This window comes from Vidua macroura, chromosome 1 (assembly GCF_024509145.1).
Source record: "Vidua macroura isolate BioBank_ID:100142 chromosome 1, ASM2450914v1, whole genome shotgun sequence".
NCBI classification, from domain to species: domain Eukaryota; kingdom Metazoa; phylum Chordata; class Aves; order Passeriformes; family Viduidae; genus Vidua; species Vidua macroura.
In genome coordinates this window covers 18861080-18875192 of record NC_071571.1, presented here as the reverse complement: position 1 = coordinate 18875192, position 14113 = coordinate 18861080, and the positions used below count along the sequence as shown (strand labels likewise).

The 14113-nt window shown below is 39.4% G+C and overlaps 1 protein-coding gene across 1 annotated transcript in view; it reads right to left on the bottom strand.

The window, feature by feature from the left end:
• The window catches only part of LOC128812820 (LIM zinc-binding domain-containing Nebulette), a 128597-nt gene that overhangs the window by 665 nt on the left and 113819 nt on the right, over positions 1 to 14113 (bottom strand). The gene's annotated exons all lie outside the window — the stretch shown is intronic.

Sequence of the window (14113 nt, the reverse complement as noted above, 5' to 3'; positions counted from 1 at the left end):
AAATAAATTACACATTAAAAAAATACTGCATGAAAAGAGTATTTAGAATATCTTGAAGTCAAACCTTTATAAGTTATGGAATGGCTGCCTGTACAAGCTTAATTTGTCCCTCTTGCACATATGCATTTGGATATTGTCTTTAATCAAGTATTCATAGATTATTCTTTGACAAGGCCCCCTGCTTTACTGTGTACACAGCAGAAATGGTTCCATAAGTAGTTGTGTCCTTTTTTTGGACCAGACTACTCGAATCCTACCATCAAGGTAGGAATATTAGTTTCCTCAGAAGCTTTTATATAGCTCTCATCACAGCCATTAATCAATTTTCATAATGCACCCTGGAAAGTGGGAACAGCAATATCCACACTACTAGAACAACCTGCAAACTGAGGTAAAATAAGCTTAATTTCCAAAAACATAGAGGGGTCTCAGGGTGTTCACTCTCCAGTTCCTAACAGTTGAATATGTTCAAATTATAGGCTTGGGTTACCTCTACAGATACCCAGGACTTCTGCAAATCAGTCTTGGGGTATCCAGTTTCCACATAAAGAAACAAGACAAAATCTTCAAAATCTTAAGCCACTGTTGAGCAACAGATAAAACTCTGCATCAGTGGCAGAGTCAGTCCATGCCTCCACAGATGGATTCAGCTACCTTACCCATAACAACTTCCTTTTACTTCCTATACCTCCTGCTTTACTCACTACACACATCTGGATTTCGCAACACCTGGGAGAGCTGTAGCACAGACAAAACAAGATTCTCCTTCACACAGCTGATAACCAGAAAACACCCAGCACATTCACCAAATCCAACTATAAAATATAGTTTGTCCTTCCAATCCTAAACCTCAATCAGTATGCTAATGACTTTTGCTTTTTCTTTACTATAGTTCACATATAAGCCCATCAAACAAATCCTTGAGACATAGCAGCAAATGACTGCATCAACAAACTACCATTTTTCCTGTGTTTCAGCTGTAGAGCTGGCTGTAGATTTCACACAAGTATAATAATTTCATGCCACCCTGAGAAAAAGGAAACACTTCTTTCCACTCAGGATTTTGAGCGAACCATGGGCTGATTGGCCCATGCCGTTCTGTTCATCTCCCCCAGGTTCAACCCCTCTGCAACTTTCCTTCCATTTGATCACCATATTTCAGGTATCACTTTGTCTCATTTTGATTTTCTAAACTAGTCTGGTCCACCTTTTCACAGCTCCTTGTTAAACCCCTTTACCCAAAGCGCTCCAATATTCATTGCTAATTATCTCCCTTCTACCAAATGGCTCTACATCTTCACACTGATTCTCAGGCTTCCTTAAACATACTGGGTGGACGTGCTATTCCAGGACTGTCTGGTGCCAGGAAAGATGTCTTAGGAGTATCTCTGAACTTTCTATATTTAGAGTCATACAAAACTTTATCCACATTGGACGGACCTCCATGGCCAAGGACACATGACTAGCATAGAAGACTCTTCCATCTCAGCAAGCTTCAACTCCTTAGCCCTAAATGCTAAGACAACTGAGCTATTCAACCACTCAGTTGAACTAAATGCTCAAAACAAACAAACAACCTGTCAATAATTCCAAGTAAGGGAATAGTCACAACCTTGGAAACTGCTGAATATTTTGCACAAAAATTTCACATTTGGCCTGAGGCAGGCAGCAGACATAAAAATGTACAGCCTTACTGCTTGAAGTTTACCAGAATTACGAACCAGTGAACGCTTTTCAGAAATGGGTTCAGCCCTGCCTAAAAGAGAGATTACCTATTATTAGAAAGGGCATTTCCTGTTATTAGTTCTAAATGTACTAGCCATTAACTTCAAATGACCTTTATTCATCTTACAAAGGAACAGAAGAAAAGTGGGAGGGAACTAGATAGTTTTAACTTAATATTATTTTAATCCCTCAGTCAGATAAAAAGGGCTCCTACTGTCTATTAATAAATCACTTCACAGGAATAAGGTTAACTACAGTTCGCAGAGCAACTACTTTGAAACCATTAAAAAAGTAAATTATTTAAAATATTAGCAGAGTTAATATATGCATTATTGGATTTTGCTACCTAACTTCAAAATATAGGTTTGAGTTATAAAAATCACAAAGTAATGTAATGTTTCATGAAGAACAAAGCTCTGTGAAATGTGATCCACTAAAACTCCTAGTTACTGTAAGTTCAAAAGAAAAAATACCTCCATTTCTAGAAAATGTTAAATAATAAAGATGTCATCAGTCATTTAGAACTGAGAATAATATTCTGTATAGGAGCTGCAAATATCACTACAACAAATTAATTAACTGCACACCATGGTTGTCTGAGATGGAGTTAACTTCCTTCATAACAGCCATTACAGTGATGTGTTTTGTATTTGTACCCAGAACAGTGCTAGTAACCTACCAGTGTTTTGATTATTGCTGAGCAGTCCTTGCACAGCATCATCCCCAACATCACCTCTGTAGGCTGGGGGTGCATGAGGGGTTGGGAGATGACACAGCCAGGACAGCTGACCCAAACTGACCAGTGGGATACTCCATATTTTAAAACATCATGTGCAACAAAAGGAAAAGGGGAGAGGAGACATGAGTGATTAAGGCAGTCTTTGGAAGCAACCACTATGTGTACCAAAGCCCTACATCCAGGAAGTGGCTGGACATTGCTTGCTGATGGCAAGTGGAGAATTAATCTTTATTTTCCTTTGTTTCTGAGTGCAGTCCTTGCATTTTTCCCAAAAACCTTGACACATGAGGGGTTTAGGGTTTTTTTGTATTTTCTCCCTCTGTCCCACTGAGGAGAGGGAGTGAGAGAGTGGCTTGGTGGGCACCTGGCAGCCAGCCAAGGTCAACCCATCACAAACTGAAACCCTCAAAATTTAGTTTTTAAACGGAAACGTTTAGTCCCTAATGACTGAATCATAAATGCAGTCATTTCCTACAAAGATGATTTTTAGTAAAATCCTCACCAAAATCCCAGGCAGTGGCTCATAATGATTCTCACTGTCTCCAAAATGCAGTCTCACAGATGCAGAGCACCCTCAGTGGTGTCTACCCTGAAAAATTGATCTTTTGAGAGGCAATGTGTGGCATAAACATTAGAAATTAAACTGTAATAAATCACCATAAATGAAAAAGTTTTAAGTGAAAATATTTCATGAGAAGTAATTCCACACAGACCCACAGTGACTAAGTGATCCAACAGATCTTTCACAAATCAAACTTCTCAGATTGGTGATGTTAGCAAGAGATCTTTCAGACACCTAAAGACAGGAATGTGTAAATCTACTCAAGAGGTCAACATGAAGTGAGACATGAAGCATGGATGGGTCCATCTTACTGTGAAGGACATAGAGTCCATCTTACTCTCCACATAAAATATTAAGTTGGAGAAAATGTTGCTCATATTTTTTTGCTGGCACACTTGGCAGCAAAGCCACCTATTAGGGAAACAAGATTTGTTTTGCCTGGGAAAAATACTATGAAAATATAAATGGAGCATAAAAGATTGATTGTACTTTTGGGGCTTTTGGCAGCTACCCATAGTCCAGCCTCATTTACAATACCAAAAGCACCTATCAGTTGAACAAACACCACAGGAGTCCAAAAACACCAAAGAAGAAAATACCAGAGAAAGAATTCAACATGGTGGATTATCATGCTCTTCTCATCACTGGAGAGCTGTGAATAATGCTGACCTCAGAAACACTATTAATTCCATCTCCACCTCAAAAAGACACTCAGCCACTACAGAGCACATATTAATTCCCCAAAAGCTATGGCAATATTAAAGCTAGTGTCCTGTACAATTCCTTCTTCACTTTCCCGTACAGACCAGGCAGTTGTGAAAGTCAGTCCCCTTCCTTATCTGATACGCCGCATAGCCCCACAGATTGTAGCATCATCATGTCTCATGTCCAGCAAGGAAGGAATAAGCAGGTAGAATGAGAATATGGGACCCCTCACATCCACATTTGTTCTGAGAGGAACATTCATAGGCCTACAGTCTTTACTGCACCCTGAATATTTATGAATTTGTTTCGGTATGCTGTGTTTGAGGCTTGCCCAGAGCCATCTGCTCCTTCTGTGCCCAGCACACATAACTACTTCCCAAAGGTCACCATCTGCTAATACACTGGTTTTTACAGACTGGCAAGAAATCCTCTCCCACAGTACAGGTCCTAGAGGCACATCTTGGCAAAGATGCCTTTGTTTGGCTCTGCTTCTTCCATGGACCACACAGACTGTGGGTTTTGCCTCAGTTTATCTTACTTCATACAAAATTAATGGCAAGACAGAGACAAAATTTACTATGAAAATTAGGTTTTTATGAACATTACTAAAACAAATGTTTACATGTGGATCAAATGTAAAGAACAATTCTAAACTAAATTCAGTAAGACTTCTTTTTAGTTGACAAATCCTTTTTAGGGAGGATCCCAGACACTGTCCTATCTGACAAAGCCAAGTTTCAGTCTTTGTGGTGTAGTTTGTCTTCTAACACTGCTCACAGCTCTACATCTCATTAATCTTCTGCTCATATTGGAGGTACATTTAAGTTCCATCTAATACCCAACATTTGGTACCCAATAAGCTGAAGCACTACTTCTCCTAATGGCAGTAAAACATGGTCTTTCCACTGTCACTGAACTAGAACTATTATCCACAGTAAATCTAAACAGGAATACAGGAATTGAGAATTGTATATAGGGCAGATCAAACTGTCCTGAAAACTTATCTATGTACTGGAAGCTCTAAGTTGGGCATTCTTTAGGGAAGTCAAGGAGCCATGGACTCTTAAAAGGCCACTGATGAACGAGTTTTGCTGTAATAGGGACCTGCAGGGTTACAGATTTCATCACCTTTTTTTAGATAAAGCAAAATAAAAATTCCCCAAGACTGAAATTTGCAATTTTTTTCCAAATGGTGTTTAGAATGCACAAAGTCATATTTTAGATTTTTTCCCTTTATTGTGAAGCAAAAAGCCATTTTCACAATTCAGAGCTGAAGCCATCATCATAATAGGTGAAACTTTCTGAAAGAAGGAAGTTTCTCATACAAAGATAACGTAAAACTGAAAGCATCAATACTCCAACACAACAAAAGCCTTTGCAGTTACATGAAGTAAAAATTTCAAGTGCTATAGCTATCATTAAATATTCTGTCTTTCTACATACCTCATTCAAACATTGGGCAAGTCTGTCTGTGCCACCCTGTGAAGTACAGCCTCAGCAAGTCTCCGACCATCTGCAAATCTTTGCACTGTAATTTCCTGAAGCTCTCAGCAGTTTTAGCAGGGAGCTACTGCTAAATAACAAAAATCTTGGAATCCACGTCAGAACAGTTAAAATGTTGGATGGGGACAAATTAAAATATATAAATAGTAGCTCTGGAGAGAATGTCTCTACTATGTGGTCTCTTTATACTGAGGATGATGCAAGTGGCTCACAGAAAATGCATGGGCAAAAGCGTTTCATACCCCAGGATGTGCAGTGACAGGAAATTGGAGGCAGTGAGAGATCAAAAATTTCAGAATGAGAAAAGGATGGGAGTCCTCCATTTGGATGTATGACAACAGCATGTGAACAGTAGCTGGGATCCAAGTAAAATTATGACAGAAGAGAGTGCAATCTGATACTGTTTCAACGGGCTTACATCCAAACAAGTCAACTAGGCTCCACTCCATCACAAACCACTTCCACTGAAACTATATAGGTACTTCTGCCCAAGAAATTATTTTTATGCTACTAAGTATGCTCTAAAGTGCCTTGCATCTTGTTTCTCTCCTGGGCAAACTGGAAGTCAGTGAGATCCTACTCTTTTCTATTAAAACGTAACACTAATGTTTTCAAAAGGCTGCACATGCAGAGAAGATGACACGAAGAACGGGCCAGTCTCAAAACAAGCTGATTCTCCTACATGTCCACCAGTGATTTATCCACATTTTAGAAGCAGGAAACAAATTCTGTGCAGAACTGCAGCTGAGGAGATAGGAGGTTGCAACCTTCATGACAGAGACATAGCGTCAGATCTTCTGTCCACTCCCTGCCACTTGATATATGCTGTGTTTGAACTACTTTATCTCCAAGGAACAGAAGTCTGGGGAAGTGAAGGATTTCTTACTCTACTACAACAGAAAGAGATCTGACTTTATCATATCTCATCTCCAGGCAGAAAATGAAAGATTGATATATATATATATATATAATCCAAATGAAGACTGCTAAACTACCACAAATTTTAATAATACCGTCAAAAGTGAAACCAGTGACAGCAAACTCCTCCAAACAGAATGATAATTATCCAACATAGCAGGGGGGTGGGAAGGAAACACATTGAAACGTCTCATGTACAGATTTGCTAAATCCTGGAATATTGCCTTTATCTCCAGGATCTAATAAACATATAGGCCCTGTCTTGCTGTTTTCATCATTGGGAAAGAGAATGGCCAGGCAACCATCAGGACAACTATAAAGTCATGAGCTGTGTACTCTAAAGGAAGTATGCAGTAAATCACAAGCATGTGAGCTGCTATATGCCTACACTCCACAACAGACAGAAAATGTGTAGCTGCTGGTTGGCTAAGGCACCAAGACTGAGTTAGCAAGTCCTGCTGAGAGGCAGGATGTGTTAGCTCGGGCTCAGCGCCATGCAAACCATGGTCATGCAGCCTATAGCTGGCTCACAATACCAGCAGAGCTCAGAGGCATCTGGCCACTGGGCACCAGAAAGATATTAACACACAAATGCACATACACACAAAAGACAGGCAGCTACAGCTATTCGGGGGGGGAGGATATAAAAAAAAAAGAAGCAGCAAACACTCCCTTCCCTGAAAAGCGCCGCCAAATAAAATCTCACAAAACCTACTTAATAAATATTCTGAATAACATGATCGTCATATTCATCCAAGGAGTATAGAATATTCACATAAAGAATCAAGCCAAAAACTGAACTAAAAAATACAGCATGGCATGTAAAGAAGATTAACCACAGAAGGGATGTAAAGAAGACTGACCTCAGAAAATTGTAATACAGACCAAGGGCACAAGCTGTAGTCATATGCTACAAAAGGTAACCAAAACAAACACTAATGGCCAACAGAAGCACATGACATGTGAAGAAAAAGAACCTGTAAAACAGGTGAACAACTGCCAAAAAAATCACGTAATGTTCACAGCTGTAGCAGAAGAAAGAAGTTGAAATGAATCCAACTGAGAGACATCAGAATGCAGTCCAGAACAAACTGCAGAGGAAAAGGAACTGATAAGTCTAGATTTGAGCAATGCAGATGTGCAGGCACATAGGAGTCACAGAAAATAACAAGACACAGTGCAATTATACCCTCTGGCCTCTGGTAACGGCTTAGCAAGCTTGGGGTCTCTCTGTCACTCATATACCATGTAGCTGGCACCTTTTACACCACTCACATTAGTAAATAACCTCTTGTCTCATTCAGCTACAGCTCCTCTTGTTTATTTGCTAAAGAGATGGCAAGGACACACCATCTCTTATTCCACAGAGTTAACAGATCATAATAGATCATTTGACTTTAGGTGTTCTTATGGAACCTCCTTACAACTGTTTCTTGTGCCACTTATGGCTTATTTCTTGAAAACTGATATATCAAGTGGGCACCTGCAGCGCAACCCTGGTTACAAAATCCATGCACATTGCACACAACTTGCGGCCCCTTGGCCATATTAGTCATGGATGTCTCATGCAGTCTGTTCCTCTGTCCCTGTACAACCAAGGCCAGGGGAGAGGGACTGTCTATCACTTCCTCTTAACCGTAAGCAAATTCTGAAATCCTTATATTTTGTCTGTCTTCCAAGTTATCATTTTTCCACTCAGTAATGAAGATAAAGCCAAAGCTATTGAAGGCACCATGAAGCATAGGGCTTTAGAAGGAGCTTCCTTTTCAAAAGCTGGAGGGAAAAAGAAAAAAAAAAAAATGAAAGTCCATAAAATCAGCTTCCAGTTAATACATACTGTTTGGCATCCAGAGATTAGTCTTAGTTAAAAATCTAGGCAGAATTTGACTGTAAACCCCATTTTTTCAAGACTAAATTCTCTATTTTGTTCTTCATCTTAAAGCAAGAAGAGAAGGAAGGTGAGCGCAAAATAATACATGTAAGAAAGGTAATTTAATGCCAGAAAATACATAGTGGGCAGTTCAGCCTTTCATGTTTAGATTTTAATTCATTTTCAACTCTGAATGCCACATATGTCTGAATGTCTTAATAAATTTCAGCTGCAGAAGGAACAGACGCAGAAAATATTTTGTCGCAACTAAAATTCCAAAACTATCATAAGACAAATGTTTGTAAAGGTGACTGAATCCCCAAAAATGTTAATCTTTGAAGAAGCCCATTAGCTGAATCTCTTTGAGGGAATAATTTCTTATACAATTCGGTATGTAGGTAACCACCTATAGATGCAAATCAAATATTTACATCAGCAACCTCTCAAATAACATAACAAGTAGAGTGAAACTGTTAGACAGACAGGAAACCCATACAATTTCAAAATTATAGCCACATGAACTGAGATCAGAAGATGCCAAAGGTCACCAGTAAAATCAGAGTTGCAACCTGGTTCTGACTTTTTTTAACAAATGCTGATTGATGCTCAAATCACTTAAATACACAGTTTCCAATACCTCCCAATCATTTGGCTCTACTCCTAGAAAATGTTTGCACTGGTAAATCTCATTTAAACCTTATTTGCAAAGATGATACTGGTGCATGACTCCAGAGTCCCTGGCTCAAGTTCATACTTCCCCATGCTCATGGAGAATTGGACTCCAGTCCTGCCACAACTCACTGGAAAAGAGATACAGGTTATCCTCAGCTCCTAACACTAAAGGACCCAAAGGATACATATGAAAAAACCTTAGCCACATACTCAAGGTGAAAGCCCCCTAGAGAGAACAAGGTAACTTGGGGCTAGTTTTGAGGTGTTAATGGAACATGGAAATTAGGCTGCTCCATTTGTCAGTTATCTAAGTAAAATGGGCAATAAAAATACATCCAGTTCCCTCATGCCCCCACCCCATTAAAAATATTTGCTGCTCAGACTCTCACTTTAACATCCTTAAACTGAGATCAAACAATTAAATCATCCTCCAAGCCTGGCCTTCAATTTCAGGATCTTCTTTGGCTGCCTCAGCTAAAGCTTTTTACAGTTAGTAGGAAAATTCTAACTACATTCATTTTATCCTTTAATACCATTATCCCGGGGAATTCTTCAGATGGTGATACCTGGCCAGAAAGAGTGGGCTTGTTGGACAAAAGGCAGACGTCACTACACACAATCTCATCAACCAACTCACCTTTACAGTGAGTGGACAGAAAAGACATTTTTAGAGAACTTGGCTCATCCTGAAGATACTTAACTTTTTTTTTACAACCCTATATTTAAAACATCTTAAAATTACTTCAAAATGTAAAAATATGAGTTAAAACTACCTAAAATACCTTTAGGTATCTTGAGACAATATCTAAAGATATCTTAAAACAGATACATAAAGCCAGGTGAAATGAACTCTATCCAGAGCTCCAACACTCCCCATTATATTGTCTGTACTTCTCCTGTGATGTTGCATTCTCGTGAGCTACTTCAAAATAAATTCATGACCAGTTTCCTAAATGTTCAGAATTCGAGAGTTGCACACAGATGCCAGTACTGAGTTTGGTGTGGGATCAGTTTTCAGACACAGAAACTATCAGCTGCATACAGCAGTGGTTTTTAAATTGGGAGCTGAATCACCAGATTTTTTCAAACTGTGCCTGTAGAGCAATATATAAAACCCAGCTAAAAGAGTGGTTATTTATGATGTGCAAAGGAACGAGAAGGGCAAGTTACCCTTTAAATACATCCATTATTCATTCCTACTGAATACACATGACTTCTGCTTCAAACAGCGAGGGATATGTTGTGAGAGATGCCCTTCTAATAAAAACAAGGCAGGAATGTTAGTACCAGAAGGTTCCCTGCAGGCTAAAAAGTGACAGTTGGCTGGGCTAGGATCAGAGCAAAAAGTGGAGTGTAGCAGCAGGGCCTGCTTATATAGGAAAAAAAAAAAGTGTAAATAAAAGAAAGAGTCCACAAATTCAAGGAATTACTTCAGAAATTAACTGGAAAGTGTTGAGGGGAGGAGGAGAAAAAAAAGAGAAATACAATTGCTTCAGAAAAGGAAGACCAGGAATCCCGAAGGACCAGACAGGGGCTGTACTTTCCATTTCTTAGCAGAGACGTTAGCTAGTAATAATGAGCAAGCAGTAGGGGAGGGAAGGAAGAGAAAGAGGAGAACAGTTGCAAATCACCCCAGCTGTAAAAACTGCTCCCTTTGTTAAATGGCCCTTAGTGAGTGGAGAGAAGGTGAGCATTTAAAGAAAGGTCTTTGTTATTTAAATGCTATCCCATGCTTCTTTTTCAAAACTTCCTTAGAAATGTGTAATGAAGCAACTATATTTCAGTTCTAAGATATAGACTTGGGTCTGGGTTTTTTTTATTTACTGACCAGGGAAAACTAGGAAAGAGGTCATTCCTTCTTATAAAAGAGACAAATTACATTCCTATATCTGATACATCCTACCTTCTGATTGCTTTTAAAGTTTTGAAAACATTACACAGATGAGCTCTATCACTACTGTAAAGTCCTCTACTTGTGAAATAGAGACTGATTCTGTAAAGTTTTTCATAACTTTCAATAACTTTTTTCTTTCTTGCCTCCAGTAAGAAGGAACTTATCCTGCCTAGTACAACATAATATTTTTATTTTAGGGGAGGGAGACTAATGACAGAGACTGTCTGATACTAGTGATACAAACTCTATGTGACATTTGTATGCAAGAAAATAGACTAGCACATTACATCAAAAAAAAACCTCCGAAAGATGCTAATTTTGTTGGATATTACATGGTTTGCATATTTGTTAGAAATTTCTTTATCTAGAAGGAAAAAGTGTCAGCCTACATTCAGCCAGCATGCTATATCCCCTTTTTAATATCTCTGGAAACATCATACCCTATAGGTAAGATGCAACAGGAATTTTGTTCTGCCCTGTCCAATTCACCTGTGCAGGGAGGTATATTTTACAGAAAGCAAATACAGCTTCTGAGAGTAGTAATAGAGCCAGCCTGCACAAATCAAACATGCTCAAAAAAAGATGCATTTAAATGTAATGTTCATTAATTGCAGAGAATTTCATCCAATGCCTACAATACCCTGTGCTGGCCTAAGAAGAAAGGAACACAACTTGTGGCAATTGCACCATGTGCTTTCCAACAAAATTATTTGAATTACAGAGATAGAAAAAAGCTTCCCAGATTTCAAACAGTGATTGTCTTTTTCCTTGAAAGCATTTAGTATTTTCTGCTATGGGGAAAAGTAGCAGTAAGTTTGGCTTCCTGTCAGCTATAGTTCACAGACTTTGAGAAATGGTAAATATTGCAAAATTTGTTCTAGTATAATACCAAAAAGAAGCTCAAAGAAAAACACTGTCTCTTCACAATGGAAAAGCCAGGAGAAGCTACGTCCTTGTCACTCCATACATCTACCTCTGTAAAGCACTTTCAAATCATTATGTCTTGTTGCTTAAACAGACCATATAGGAGTAACTCTGGGCAGGCACTTCAAAGGCATTATTTCCACCAAAGGCATTATGTATTGGTTTTACATTATTTTACTGTCACAAAGCTTAAATGCACATTATAATTCCTGCCTGATGGAAAAATATGAAGGAGTATTTTCCATTTTCCAAAGCATGAGGAATTTTGAAGGAAGGCCACTCTGATGTATTTTCCCTGAAAGGACTACTGCTGAACTGGTCTCTATGTGTTGTAATGGGACTGTGTCCAACCCATTGTAACCAGCAGGAACATGGATTTCTCAAAACCCCATTTCAGCTGCAGTTATTTTTTGGAGGGATGTGCTCTGCATGATGGCTTGCAGCCATCTAGGGACACCATGTTAGCAGGGAAGCAGCCACTGCTGGAGCAACAAAGATGACCAAAATCTGCCAAAGGAAGGATCTCTGTCTTTTCTGACACCTGTAGAAAATCCTGGAAACAGGCACATAATATAAAAGGAAAGTGGGCAAAGAAATAATAGAGAAACCATATACTCAGCACAAGACAGAGGGCGCTGAAAAAAGTTTAGTGCTGCCACAACCACTATGAGATAACAGCAAGAAGAAATTAATTATAAGAAATTAGTAGATGTAGGTACATTGTACACATAGCATAGGACAGCTATTTGTTACACTGCTGAATACCAAACCTATTATTGCTTTCATTTCCTCATCTGTTTACAGCCTTCTCCTGATTCTTACAGATGGATTATAAGTTCTTTTCAGGTAGATACAGTTTTTTTTGTGTTGAATTTGTACAGCTCCTATCAAAACACTCTAGGACTACAGCCATTAAATACTGCAGTAATTTGGGTATTTGCTGAGAGCTGACATAGTGGCAGCTGTTCTCTCTGGCAGAATTCAACCAGGGTGTTCAGATGGACACACCTATACTTACTGAGCCACACCACCCAGGAGTTCATGTCAGTATTATTCAGGGTGTTTGCGGCCTGCAGACCAGCAGGGTCCAGAAAATCAGCTACAAAGGCAGAGGAAGGAAGAACACGCAGAGGACAGGCAGCAGTTAAGTGAGGAGTTACACTAGACTCCCTGACCCAGACCTGTGTCAATATGGTACATTAAACGCTTGTCTCAGAGATGTATCAATACTGACAAAGGCGCTGCCTATACCAGACTTTTGAAGAGTGTGAGAAGCACACATTGCAGCAGCCTGTCTGCCACCACGCACATGGTGCGGCTCACATCAGCATATGGCACTGGCATGGGGAGCAGAGCGTGCACGAGATTTCCTACCAGAGGAATAGTATTTTTGATTAGCTTAGTCTAACTTCCACCACTCTGAGTGAACTGTGCACTGTGTGTGCACTATTGTATCCTCAGACAATGGTCATGTCAGTCCCAGCTCACACTGTCATGCCCCTGATAGCAGCATCAGTTCAGATTTAGTGCTCAGATCAACAAGGTATCAGATGGCAATTAGATGGCTGCACATCCAAAATGCCATGCTCTTCAGGGTGGCTCTTCATTTGTTTGCTACACACTAATAATAACCCAAGAGGTGGGGAGAAGCATTCCTGGCAGGTTCACCCTGTTGGATTCTGCTTGCAATGGGAACTCCTTGTCCCATCCTGGCAGCACTGGTGGCTGCACAGGTGATCAGGGCAGGCCTTCACCTTCAGCCTCGGAGGCTCCTCAGTGGTCACACTACAACACGAAATAACTCACGCGCTCACTCAAGATGTAAAAGAAAGAAAAGAGGAAGTTTAGTTTCTGACCTCGCAATATATAGAATTCCAAAAGTGACAGTGGATTGGAGGATGAAATTGCTACCTCTCCAACCACACTGGTCAATCTAACAGTCCATCAATTCTCTCCTGCCACAAAGAATGCAAAACAATCATTATTTATATGAACAGTGCGTGAGAACTCCAGTAGAAATATGTAAATATCAGAAAGTATAGAAAACTTTTAAAAGAACTTTAAAACTTTTAAAAGAACAGGGCAACAACGTGTGAGAGTCAGCAGTGTGGAGCTCCAGTGGGAGACCCAAGTGGTACCATGGAAAGAGAGCATGAGATGGAATCACCAGTGAAAGAGAAGAACATAAGGGAAGAGAATTTCAAGGATAAATTTAAGAGGATTTGGGATCTTTTTCTGGCTGCATGAAAGAATTCTTGGGACCCTCAAAAAATCCTGGATCTGTCTCAGTAATTTTTGAAAGAAAAATGGAGGGGAAAATACATTTGGCATTGTGAGAAGACCAGGTGGCTTCACTGTTTGGCAACCATCTGGTCTCAGTTTTCTCTTTGTTAGTAGCACCAGCATCAAATGAGACAGAAATAGAAAATGTTAACTTTTAAAATATACACAATTAGACAAATAATTGTTACCATCAAGCAAAGGGAATCCAGCAAATGGATAGCGGTGTGAAACACATGGCAAACCATTTAAAAGGAAAAAAATTAAGGCACAGCCACCCTGAATTAGAAGTAAATTGCAGTTAATTTAATGCTTGTAATA